Source organism: Pseudorasbora parva, chromosome 22, assembly GCF_024679245.1.
Source record: "Pseudorasbora parva isolate DD20220531a chromosome 22, ASM2467924v1, whole genome shotgun sequence".
Lineage (NCBI taxonomy): Eukaryota > Metazoa > Chordata > Actinopteri > Cypriniformes > Gobionidae > Pseudorasbora > Pseudorasbora parva.
The window spans coordinates 27802473-27815507 of NC_090193.1; the positions used below are offsets into that span (position 1 = coordinate 27802473).

General features: G+C 40.9%; 1 protein-coding gene across 1 annotated transcript in view; it reads right to left on the minus strand.

Annotated features, from left to right (window-relative positions):
- ece1 (endothelin converting enzyme 1) overlaps positions 1-7739 on the minus strand; it is a 36151-nt gene extending 28412 nt beyond the window's left edge. Inside the window, exon 1 of the mRNA XM_067431420.1 lies at positions 7560-7739. The gene's annotated coding sequence lies outside the window, so the exon portion shown is untranslated. The remainder of the gene's footprint in view (positions 1-7559) is intronic.
- Positions 7740-13035: the final 5296 nt, after the last annotated feature.

The window sequence follows — 13035 nt, forward strand, 5'->3', positions numbered from 1 at the left end:
CAGGACAGTTAGCATATTGTATAGTATTTTCTGGCCAGATTTACTTCTCACGACCTCATAGGGGCAAAGCCCTGTCATTTGATGACCCTAACAGGGTATTCGCAGAAAGGCCTGAATTTCTTCCAACTCAGAAAGTACAAGTATTTCTGGCATTTACAGAAAACGTATAATGGGCATATTTTGTTGTGTCATTTGAAAACTATGGGAAAACTTTTTTTTGTTTTCCCAACCTAGCATCACAGCTATACTTAAATCATACTTGTAAGCATAGAATTAAAAAAGTATGTGTGAGAGTGTGTGTGTGTGTGTGTGTGTGTGTGTGTGTGTGTGTAAACCTACAAGACTGTAAAAACACACACATAGACATGAAGAGAGAGAGGTTTAACCCTTTCATTGCTGTGTATTTGTTTATAATATTGATAAATGTGAATTTACCGCAATTTAAAGAAAAATAATAGTTTGATAATTTTTTACAACCATTTTGGTAAAATATTTGAATGGTCGAGCTTGATGAATGCTGCCAACACTAGAATTTTTATAGACATGGAATAAGATTATTTATTTGTCGTCCCATTTAACGTGCTATGGAAAGAGTTCAAGTTGTCACTTCCTGGTATTTATGGGTTATTGTATTATTTTAAAAGGATAACAGCTAAGCAATGGGACACACATTTATGGAAAGTATCTCACACATTCTTCATATTCATAGCCAAGTATGGACTTCAGGCACAATTCTGACTCATAGACACTTTTCCTGGAAGGTCTGCCCCAGCAGATGTGCAGATGTGTAGCTGCCAACAGCTTGTCAGCGACCAGCAATGACAATGGAGTCTTCCCTTTATGTCACTTTTCAATTACATGACTCACTGAAAGTTTGGAGGCTCAGGGACCTGCTTGTATCCGGTCTAAGGATTTGGCTTGAGGGTTTTCACAGCCATCTGCCGGCCCCAGATCGAAGCAATGCGCAGGTGTACAGAATAGCTTGAGTGCTGATTCTATCTACGGTGAGGATGGATTCATGGCCTCTTTCCTAAAACCTGCCCAGCTTAGTATTTACACAAAGCCGATCTGGGATCAATTCCTGCACTCAACACACGCGAGTGTGATTTGGTAAACGGGAAGTTGGACCCAACACAACACAAAATATGCCAAGATTCCTAAACCAAGTCTCAAATGCTGCCTTTCAGTAAGGCAGTAAACCACAGCTATGAGTCAGAAACTCGCCACTGATCCTGTGAACCATCCAATTGTTTAAGGCACGAAAGCATTTCCCTGGCATGACTAAAGCATTTGTTTGTCGCTGTGTTAATATGTGAATACGTATGCACGCTATTTGAGAGTATGTGTGTGAGAGAGAGAAGGCACATTTCATTTCACATCAGAATCTGGAACTTGGATGTGGCCTAATTCTTGTTCACATGCCAGATTTTTAACACATATTTTCACATTAGTCATTCTACATAATTCATATAATATGAAAAAAAATGAATGAATGAATGAATGAATGAGGCATTTATATAGCGCTTTCAAATGTACAACTGTACACCCAAAGCGCTTCACACTCATGTCAGGGGTCTCTCCTCAACCAAATGCAGGTGTTGATTTTTATGCAAAGCAATAGAAGTACCTAAATAAAGAAGCTTATTTGATACACTGTAAACCATAATGCTCAAAATAATTAAGTGGTTTGAGTAGAGCCAACTAAAATTAAACAGATTAGTTCAATCGAATGAACTTTTATCTAAAGTTTATTCTTCTTTTGAGTTCACAAAACTGACACATTTTAATTCATCTGTATTGTTTCATTGTTTTGAGTTTTATGAACTTGTTTCTTTTAATTTAGACAAACTTAAATTGAACTGAAACTGGGCTAGGATTTCTATTTTCAAGCATGCTTTGCCATGACACTCAAAAAGGAGAGTAAATGCTCAAATTAATGTACATGTTTTTTTTGTCTGCAAGATTAATGTTAAGGTTGAGATTTAGTAGAGTTTAATGTTTTGCTATGTTAGGGGTTTTTTTTTGGGGGGGGGGGGGGGGGGGGTTACAATCATGGCGATGAGTGGAACATGAGTTCGAGAACAGATATACAGTATGTTAAATGTTTTATATTGCTGTGCTTATTCAGCAAGTACTATGCTATGCTAATGGTATTAAAATATTGTTACCAATTAGCGAAGCAGCATTTATTTAATTAGCTAATTAAAACTAGTGATCATTTTAAATTAAATGTATGGATTAGCTTACTCAAATATTTGAAGTTAAGAGCAATTAAAATTGTACAAAATAAAAATCTGCAAGTTCTGCTTGCTTAAACTTTAAATTTCTTAATTTAAATAATATGATGTAACCGATTTTGGGTTTACAGACATGATAAATCTGACACTTGATCTGTTGTGATGCATTATTTGAGATATTTCCCTGTTGGTAAGAGTATCCTGCACACATTAATACTTTCAGTGCATGTGTCTCATTTATGATCTCAAATTACACTCAGATCAGACACTAACATATTGGGGACTGTGGTCTGAAGTCAAAATTTAAGCAGGTTAGAGGGTTTTTTTGTCAGCTAAAAACCCCCCCAAAAAACCCAAAATATTTACTTGAAGTAGTGCATGAGATTTCATGTTAATATTTCGATGAGTCACAGTTCTCACATTCATAGTACTCTAAAGGCATGCCTGCAGGTACAACTATTATATTTAATCTTTATTTAGATATTTATTATTCATTTAAGGTTTTTGGCAACTCACTTAACCCCCAGTAGTTCAATCTCAAACACAAGTGGAGAAAAGAGACATTTCTTTTATAATTTACTTACCCTCATGTCCTTCCAAGACTATGTGACATTCTTTCTTTTGTGAAATATAATAGAATATATTTTGAGAAATGCCTCAGTGTTTTTTGAAGTAAATTGTGCGTTCCACCCCCTCCTTGAACTGTCACCTTATCGTGGTGGAGGGGTTTGAGTACCTGAATGATCCTAGGAGCTATGTTGTCCGGGGCTTTATGCCCCTGGTAGGGCCTCCCAAGGCAAACAGGTCCTTGGTGACGGGCCAGACTAAGAGCAGTTCACAAAGCCCATTATGAAAAAATTAAAAACAAGGGCCGAGACGTCGCCCGGCATGGCGCAGCCGGGGCCCCACCCTGGAGCCAGGCCCGGGGTTGGGGCTCGTATGCGAGCGCCTGGTGGCCGGGCCTTCCCCCATGGGGCCCGGCCGGGCTCAGCCCGAAAGAGCGACGTGGGGCCGCCCTCCTGTGGGCTCACCACCTGCAGGAGGGATCATAAGGGGCCGGTGCATAGTGGATCGGGCGACAGTCGAAGGCGAGGCCCCCGACGACCCGATCTCTGGACACGGAAACTGGCTCTAGGGACGTGGAATGTCACCTCGTTGGCGGGGAAGGAGCCTGAGCTTGTGCGGGAGGTCGAGAGATACCGACTAGAAATAGTCGGGCTCACCTCCACGCACAGCTTAGGCTCTGGAACCACACTTCTCGAGAGAGGCTGGACTCTCTACCACTCTGGAGTTGCCCATGGTGAGAGGCGGCGGGCTGGAGTGGGTTTGCTTATAGCCCCCCAGCTCAGTCGCCATGTGTTGGAGTTCACCCCGGTGAGCGAGAGGGTTGCTTCCCTGCGCCTTCGAGTCGGGGATAGGTTTCTCACTGTCATTTGTGCCTACGGCCCGAATGGCAGTGCAGAGTACCCGGCCCTCTTGGGGTCTCTGGGAGGGGTGCTAGAAAGTGCTCCGACTGGAGACTCCATCGTCCTACTGGGGGACTTCAACGCCCATGTGGGCAGTGACAGAGACACCTGGAGGGGCGTGATTGGGAGGAACGGCCCCCCTGATCTGAACCCGAGCGGTGTTCTGTTATTGGACTTCTGTGCTAACCATGGCTTGTCCATAACGAACACCATGTTCAAGCATAAGGGTGTCCATCAGTGCACTTGGCACCAGGACACCCTAGGCCGAAGGTCGATGATCGACTTTGTGGTCGTCTCATCTGACCTCCGGCCGTATGTCTTGGACACTCGGGTGAAGAGAGGGGCGGAGCTGTCAACCGATCACTACCTGGTGGTGAGTTGGATCCGATGGTGGGGGAGGAAGCTGGACAGACTCGGCAGACCCAAACGTACTGTGAGGGTCTGTTGGGAACGTTTGGCTGAACCCCCTGTCAGAGAGATCTTCAACTCCCACCTCCGGCAGAGCTTCGACCAGATCCCGAGGGAGTCTGGAGATATTGAGTCCGAGTGGACCATGTTCTCCACCTCCATTGTCGACGCGGCCGCTCGGAGCTGTGGCCGTAAGGTCTCCGGTGCCTGTCGAGGCGGTAATCCCCGAACCCGGTGGTGGACACCGGAAGTAAGGAATGCCGTCAAGCTGAAGAAGGAGTCCTATCAGGCCTGGCTGGCTTGTGGGGCTCCTGAGGCAGCGGACAGGTACCGGCAGGCCAAGCGGACGGCAGCCCGGGCGGTTGTGGAGGCAAAAACTCGGGCCTGGGAGGAGTTCGGTGAGGCCATGGAGAAAGACTATCGGTTGGCCTCGAAGAGATTCTGGCAAACCGTTCGACGCCTCAGGAGGGGGAAGCAGTGCCCTACCAACACTGTCTACAGTGGAGATGGGCAGCTGCTGACCTCAACTGGGGATATTGTTGAACGGTGGAAGGAATACTTCGAGGATCTCCTCAATCCCACCGACACGTCTTCCTTTGAGGAAGCAGAGGCTGAGGGCTCGGAGGGGGACTCGTCCATCACCCGGGCTGAAGTCATCGAGGTAGTTAATAAGCTCCTCGGTGGCAAGGCGCCGGGGGTGGATGAGATTCGCCCTGAGTACCTTAAGTCTCTGGATGTTGTGGGGCTGTCTTGGCTGACGCGCCTCTGCAGCATCGCGTGGCGGTTGGGGACAGTGCCTATGGACTGGCAGACCGGGGTGGTGGTCCCTCTTTTCAAGAAGGGGGACCGGAGAGTGTGTTCCAACTACAGGGGGATCACACTCCTCAGCCTCCCTGGGAAAGTCTATGCCAGGGTACTGGAGAGGAGAATTCGGCCGATAGTGGAACCTCGGATTCAGGAGGAGCAGTGTGGTTTTCGTCCCGGTCGTGGAACGCTGGACCAGCTCTATATCCTTCACAGGGTGCTGGAGGGTTCATGGGAGTTTGCCCAACCGGTCCACATGTGCTTTGTGGATTTGGAGAAGGCATTCGACTGTGTTCCCCGTGGCACCCTGTGGGGGGTGCTCTGGGAGTATGGGGTCCGGGGCCCCTTGCTTAGGGCAGTACGGTCCCTTTACAACCAGAGCAGGAGCTTGGTTCGCATTGCCGGCAATAGGTCAAATTTGTTCCCGGTGCATGTTGGTCTCCGGCAGGGCTGCCCTTTGTCACCGGTTCTGTTCATAATTTTTATGGACAGAATTTCTAGACGCAGCCAAGGGCCGGAGAGTGTCCGGTTTGGGGACCACGCGATTTCATCGCTGCTCTTTGCAGATGATGTTGTCGTGTTGGCAACCTCAGACCGGGACCTTCAACATGCACTGGGACGGTTTGCAGCCGAGTGTGAAGCGGCGGGGATGAGAATCAGCACCTCCAAGTCCGAGGCCATGGTTCTCAGTCGGAAAAGGGTAGCTTGCTCACTTCAGGTTGGTGGAGAGTTCTTGCCTCAAGTGGAGGAGTTTAAGTATCTTGGGGTCTTGTTCACGAGTGAGGGAAGGATGGAACGGGAGATTGACAGACGGATCGGTGCATCATCTGCAGTAATGCGGGCGATGTACCGGTCTGTTGTGGTGAAGAAGGAGCTGAGCCGTAAGGCAAAGCTCTCGATTTACCGGTCAATCTACGTTCCTACTCTCACCTATGGTCATGAGCTGTGGGTCATGACCGAAAGGACAAGATCCCGGATACAGGCGGCTGAAATGAGCTTTCTCCGCAGGGTGGCTGGGCGCTCCCTTAGAGATAGGGTGAGAAGCTCGGTCACTCGGGAGGAGCTCAGAGTAGAGCCGTTGCTCCTTCACATCGAGAGGAGCCAGCTGAGGTGGCTCGGGCATCTATTTCGGATGCCTCCTGGACGCCTTCCCAGGGAGGTGTTCCGGGCACATCCCACCGGGAGGAGGCCCCGGGGAAGACCCAGGACACGCTGGAGGGATTATGTCTCCAGGCTGGCCTGGGAACGCCTCGGGGTACCCCCGGAGGAGCTGGAGGAAGTGGCCAGAGAGAAGGAAGTCTGGGCGTCTCTGCTTAGACTGTTGCCCCCGCGACCCGGCCCCGGATAAGCGGAAGATGATGGATGGATGGATGGATGTGCGTTCCACAGAAGAAAGTATCCCACACAGGTTTGAAACAAAACAAAAGTGGTAAATGATGATGGATTTTTCATTTTTGGGTGAACTATGCCTTTAAAAGTCTGGCTCCAGCTCCCCCTTTGCCCCAGTCCACAGTTACCAATTTTAACTTAACAAACCAGTAAATCACAAATGTCATTCAAACTGAAACAGTTAAGGCAAAATCGTGTGTTATTAAATGTACAAACCCATCCGAATCAAAGGGGATTGAGAAGACAAAAATATACAGAGAAGAGGACCAACATCACATGCTGATCTCCGCTCTGGAACATATGACAACATCAAGTCTTATGATAACGACAAAGGTCACAACTTCTGGTGTCAGAGATTCCTCGGCACAGTCTTCCTTTCTAGGATTACACTACAGATAAAAATTTAAACCATTGGATAACCTAATCTCCTGAGGAAATGATGCAAGACATGGCTAAACATGATGTCAATACACAGCTTGTTATAATCGGTGTTTTAGGCCGAAAAGCCAGTAACCATGCTCTTACTTAATCAACAGTAAATATTTAATAGGTATATTAGTATATACTATTATAGTTAAAATATACTATTATAATAGCATAGCTGGGTCTATTAGCCTACATTCTAAAATGCTTGCATGTCCTTTATGTAAGCTTCTGTCGATAAGCATTATTGGCAATTTGTAGGCTACTTAGCTACATCAAGCTTAAACTTTTTTATTTTTTATTTTAAGAAAATAAGACTGAAGAAGTCACACGCCAGACCATGTTTGCAGCCTTGTTATTAGTCTGCTTACATTTGTGACTTTGTTGCCCTATGATGAATTCTAGGTAATAAGTAACTTCTGTTCAAACAAATACAGCACACGGAACTGACTTGATTAGGCCAGTTTAAATGTATAGAATGTTTCTTTTTCTTTTATTTATTTATTTATTTTTTGTTACAGACTTAAAGTAGCTATTAGAACAAATAGTCATTACTATTATCAACGAGGAGTATTAATAGGCCATTAGTTTTCATATAAGCACACATTTTTAGCTTGTTTCTTTATGACAGACATTTTCACAGGTTTAAGCACTGTTAGGCTACTAAGATAGAAAGACGAGACATAGCCTGCTGACATATAATGTTACACAGTTCTACATACTGTAGTCAAATTCATATAGCAAAATATAGCTACAACATTATTTGAGCCAATTCAGCAATGCAGTAGTATGCCAGCATTTTGACAAACAAGGAAAAGTTCTGTTTCCTTACCCTTATATTTTTAGGCTCTCTCTTTCTCTTTCCTGTCCAGCTGTCCACTTTCTGGTGTAGCCTAATATTCACTAGCCTACATATAGTTTTCGGTTGTAAAGAACGACTCCAAGCCAATATTCTCCTTTTGACTCGACACAGCGTGCCGTGCTCACGAATATACACAGTTGAGTTTAACTGCGAGATACCCGTCGGGATTATAATAGTAACTTCAGTTAACCAATCATATTCCAAAGCAGGTTCCCACGTTCAACTTCTGACCAATTGCATTTTAGTCGTGGGCGGGTCTTTGGTATAGCGCAGCATACCAGGCTCGGTGGGCGCCTACAGAAATAATTGTATGAATTTATATGGACTTGTCAGATTGTACCACAATTGCATAAACAATAGGCTTCACAAAAACACACACACACACACACATATAGGTCTATATATATATATATATATATATATATATATATATATATATATATATATATATATATATATATATATATATAGTGTGAAAATTATATATAGATAATTATCCATATAGACTATAATTATAGTACTAAAATTAATTTTTATTTTATTAGTAGGCTATTATTATTAGAGGAAGTAGACCTATAAGGAAATTCTTAGATTTAAAATTCATTCACACCATCTGATCAGGTCAGTGATTCGAATCTTTTGAATTAATTCACTAACAAGATTCAAGTATTGTAAACTGTGCATTATGGATAAGTCACTGAATCAGGTCCGGCTCCAGCTTTGAGATGCAGGGTGGGCCAAGTAAAATTCTGGTGGGCCCAGACTTTTAAAACATTTTTCCCCAGTAACAAATAATTTATTTCATAAAAAATGAGTCAAGTCTTGAAAGGAGCTCTGTATTAACAGGGCTCAATGCAAAGGTTTATTCTGGTCCAGATTTTTACTTGCCCTGCAAAAATGTTCACTGGCCCCACCACAAAAATAAATAAATAAATACAAATAATATAAAGACAAGTATGAACACATTACAAGCAATACAAAGCACAAATTAATAGAATCAGGGAAGGACTACACTGTAAAAAATATTTAGAAAAATACCTGGTTGCCTTAAAATTTTGAGTTCATTGAAATTAAAATTTTGAGTTAATACAATGAAAATGTTTTGAGATTCGACAACCTTTATTAAAATTGTATTAAAAGATTGTGTAAGCATATTGGGTAATTGTGTGTGTTTTATTTTTGATGATGCAGAGAAAACTTGCCAAATAGTGCTATTTTCATGATTTATCAATTTTTTATGTGGTTCAGATACAATAATATTTTGAGTTTCTATTTATTAAACAAATTTCCTTCATTGTATCAAGTCAATTTTTTTATTTCAGTAAACTCAAAATTTTAAGGCAACCAGGTTACTTACTTTTAAAGTTAAACCAACAAAATCCATCTTTGTATTTACACTTAATGCAGCTCAGATTCGGCATGAATGGATTTACATTGTATTTGCATAATCAGTGTAGGTGTAATGCATTACTAATTAATTAATTAATTAATTACTGTCATTTCAAAGTAAGGAATTACTTTTAATTTCTTTCTAATTTTTACTTCAGTTAATTCTGATGTAATTCCATTAAATACTGCATATACATCAATTCTATATAAAACAGTAGTGGATTTAACTGGTAACGTAATCTAATTACATTGTTGAAGATGTAATTAGTAGCTGGTAATTCATTGCATAATAGGCTTCTTACAAAAAAAACAAAAGAATAATAGGCTACTTATCAAATATGAAACTTAAACTGCCAGTAGATGGGGCCAAGCTACTGTATTAATGAGTGAGCTGAATCTGTCATTCAACCTATTTGTTCAAATTGCTAATTTATTTCACTTTATTTAACAAACTGTAATTATGAGCGGATTGCCTAAATAAATTCTTCTGATTTGTTCAAATATGTTAATTCTTTGAGGAATAAATCCTGTGTTGCTCGGAGATGCAGCGATTCTGCTGTTTTTCTGTTTTCTTTGATAGAGTAAAACCAGAATGTGTCATATGAAAGTTACTCACTAACTTGTTTTCTGAACTGTCCTCAAAGTGCAGATGTTCGGAAAGACAGTATTGTTGCTTGTGTGATAACTTATATATATTTATGTTATCATTTTTCTCTCTCTCAGACATGTTGATTAGGCTACATTTCGGCCCCAAAATGTGATATCTGTGAGTGCTAGTTAGCGCCTAGTTTAGTGGAAAATCACAGAAATGATCATTCTCTGTAAAGAAATGACATAAACAAAGAGAACTGTATGACTTTGATTTTAAAGTGATAAAATATAAGTCTTTTTCTTTTAATTAGGTGGTGAATTTTTGGTAAAAAAATATTGCACTATTGGTCAATTACAAAATAAAATCTTTAATGTACTATAATGTAATTCTTTAAGAATCCATTTTAATTTTTCCATAAATATTTAATGATCTTCAAATCTTTAAGATTCACTTAAAGGGTTACTTCAGTGATAAGCATATGGCTTTGTATAAAAACCCTGGAATATATTCAAATGATTGGGCTTTCCCCCCTCATATCCCTGAGACAAGAGATGTATGCATTTTATTTCTGGAAAAATTCCTCCTATGATGCAAATTGACAATATTTGCATCATAGGAGGAATGTTTGGCCAAAGCTAAAGACTACAGCCAGCAGAGGGAGCCATTTTCACATGTTTTTTTCGCACTCACAGCTCAGCTCGCAGCTACAGGCACTCATTTAAACGGAGCTATGGTGAGCAATGTAAGTCTTTTAACTTTTCAAATTAATTTCTATGAAAGTTAAGCTTGCAAAGGCATGAACTGAACTGAACGTTGTGAATGTGTGCTGCGAGTGTAGTCACGATTACCTCAGCTCTCAACAAGAGAGCTCATGAGCTCATTTATCCGACTCCTGCAGTTAGTGCTCAGTGCTGTGATACTCGCGCGGTGACTCACTCATTATATTGAACAGACACGTTCAGTTTTTAATTGTAGTGTCTTCTCCAACTCAGTCACAGTAATCAAGTTGGTGGCTTTGGGAATGGCCTCACAGGGCAGCGAAGCATTCTGGGAATTGTAGTCTTTCATCTCCATTAGACAAAAATAGATTTTCTGTCTTTTCTCAGTCTAGAAGGCACCAAATTAAAAAATAATTTCACATTTCTACTGCATTGATGACCCAGTTTAAATACAGATTCATCTTCCCAGCACTGAAGTATCCTTTTAACAAAAAGGCCCAAAATACAGGCCTAATCTTCTAAAGGTATGTTTGGTGATACCCCTCTTAATATGATAATTAGATAATTATAATAACATAAATAATATTTTTTTCTTAAGGTTATTTTACCTTAAATACCCCCCCCCAAGGTAATTGCAACTTTTTTTTATCTCACAATTCTAACTCCCAACCCCTGCAATTAAGTCAGAATTGCATTAGCTAAAGTGGCAATTGCAAGTTTAAAGTCAAAATTGTGACAAACTACTCCCATACTTCCATAACTCCCATAAACTACTCCCATAACTCCCATACTCCCATAACCTCCCATACCCCCCCCCCTAAGGTAATTGTAACTTTTTATCTCACAATTCTAACTCCCAACCCCTGCAATTAAGTCTGAATTGCATTAGCTAAAGTGGCAATTGCAAGTTATAAAGTCAAAATTGTGTGACAAACTAAAGTCACAAATGGTAGTTTATATTAGAATATATCAGAGTCAGAATAGTGAGATGTAGGCCTAAACACTCAATTCTGAGAAGGAAGGAAAAAAAGTCAGAATCCCTTCAGAAGTGGACTTTAAAGGCCTAACTTGCAATTATGAAAGACATTAGAATTCCGAGATATAAAGTCAGAATAGCAAGCAAGATATATAGACCGAAGTCAAAATTGAGCGATTTAAAGACTTTATATCTTTTTATATCAATTTTATATCATGCAATTCCGAAATTAATTGCAGATGAGAAGTTGCAATTAGGCTACCTCTTTTTTTAATTCTGTGGCGGAAACAAGCTTCCATATTCACTACATGGCAGCTTCTTACCTTATAATAGGCTACTCAAATGTAGTTTGGCGCTCAGGAGTTAGGGTTCGGTTCACAACTTCACGCAAAAGGCAAAAACTTTTTAAGCAAAAACTCAAAAATTTGAGACGCAAAGTTGAACTTTTTTTTTTTTTTTTTTTTTTTTGAACACTGAGTTATAAAACGCCATGCGCTGGACTGCAAAATACCAGTGATCCGAAAACAAACAAACAAACAACAAAAAACAAACAATGGAAAGTAGCACAGTCGAATGGAAAAACGCATTCTGTAAACCTTATGCCAGTGAATTCTTTAATGAAGACCTCTGACGTCTTCAGCATCAAAACTAGAAGATTTGTTCACATAAATGATTCATTCACTAAGTAGCCTATGCTAAATGCCACTTAGAGGCCCTTTTTATGAAGGGATTATCTAGAAAAATACAGCTTTCCTGCCTAACCTATTTCAACCTGAGCGATTACAGTCTTAGCTATTATTGGTAATTCCGCAAAACCTTTCAGAAATGACCTCATCCATCACGTGCAAACATGATGTCAATCTTTAACTAAATTATCGCTAAAACTCCTCCCTAAAGTTATTAAGAGGTTTATGAGGATTTTGGAGTCTTTTCGCAGATGGAAATCACAGAGCAAATGACACAGGTCAATGGCCGATTAGTATGGGCCCTATCAATCTCAATGAGCGAGAGATTGTTCTCTGATGGGCAATCAAACGCATTGTTGCGTTCATAGTGACATCTTGTGGTTAGTCTGATCAGAATGTCGATAAAGAACTAGTAGAAAGGCAAGAGAAGAAAGCTTGTAGCAATGACACGGTAGCCCAATGTTAAACAGCCTCATACACATCATGAGCACACGAAAACTGAAACCTTAAGTGTTTTTTTAATATTATTTGAAGGAGTCTCTAGCGATCTTGTTGTTAGTAAGTAGCCTATATCTTACAGACTTGCGACTTTTTGCCTTAGGGAAACACTTATAATGAATTCTAGATAATGAGACACATGAGGATATGTTCCACATTTGTTGTTATTATTTTATTTTATTTTTTTCATTTTCAACCATATTCCCTGTAAGAATTTAAGTTTAATTTTGTTCTATTTTTATTTTATTTTATTTTCTACTCGCTCTGATAAAAACAGAATCGCCTTTAATAGATACAATTTTACACAAATGAGCGACACTGCAAACTGGCATGTCTTCTGCTTTGACAATATAGTTTGAAGCAAGTAAAGACATGCAGAAATGAAGGTGGAAAGATAGGATAATAAAACTCTAAATCTAATCATGTCCTAACTAGGCTACATGATGTTCTTCAACTCAAACTGCTTCTATCAACAGGAGGAGCTCGCGCTTCAGATAGCGCTATTTATTAATAGTGGACTCTCCGAGCCTGGGGTCTCTCGCTCTCTCTCTCTCTCTCTCTCTTTCTCTCTCTCTCTTTCTCTCTC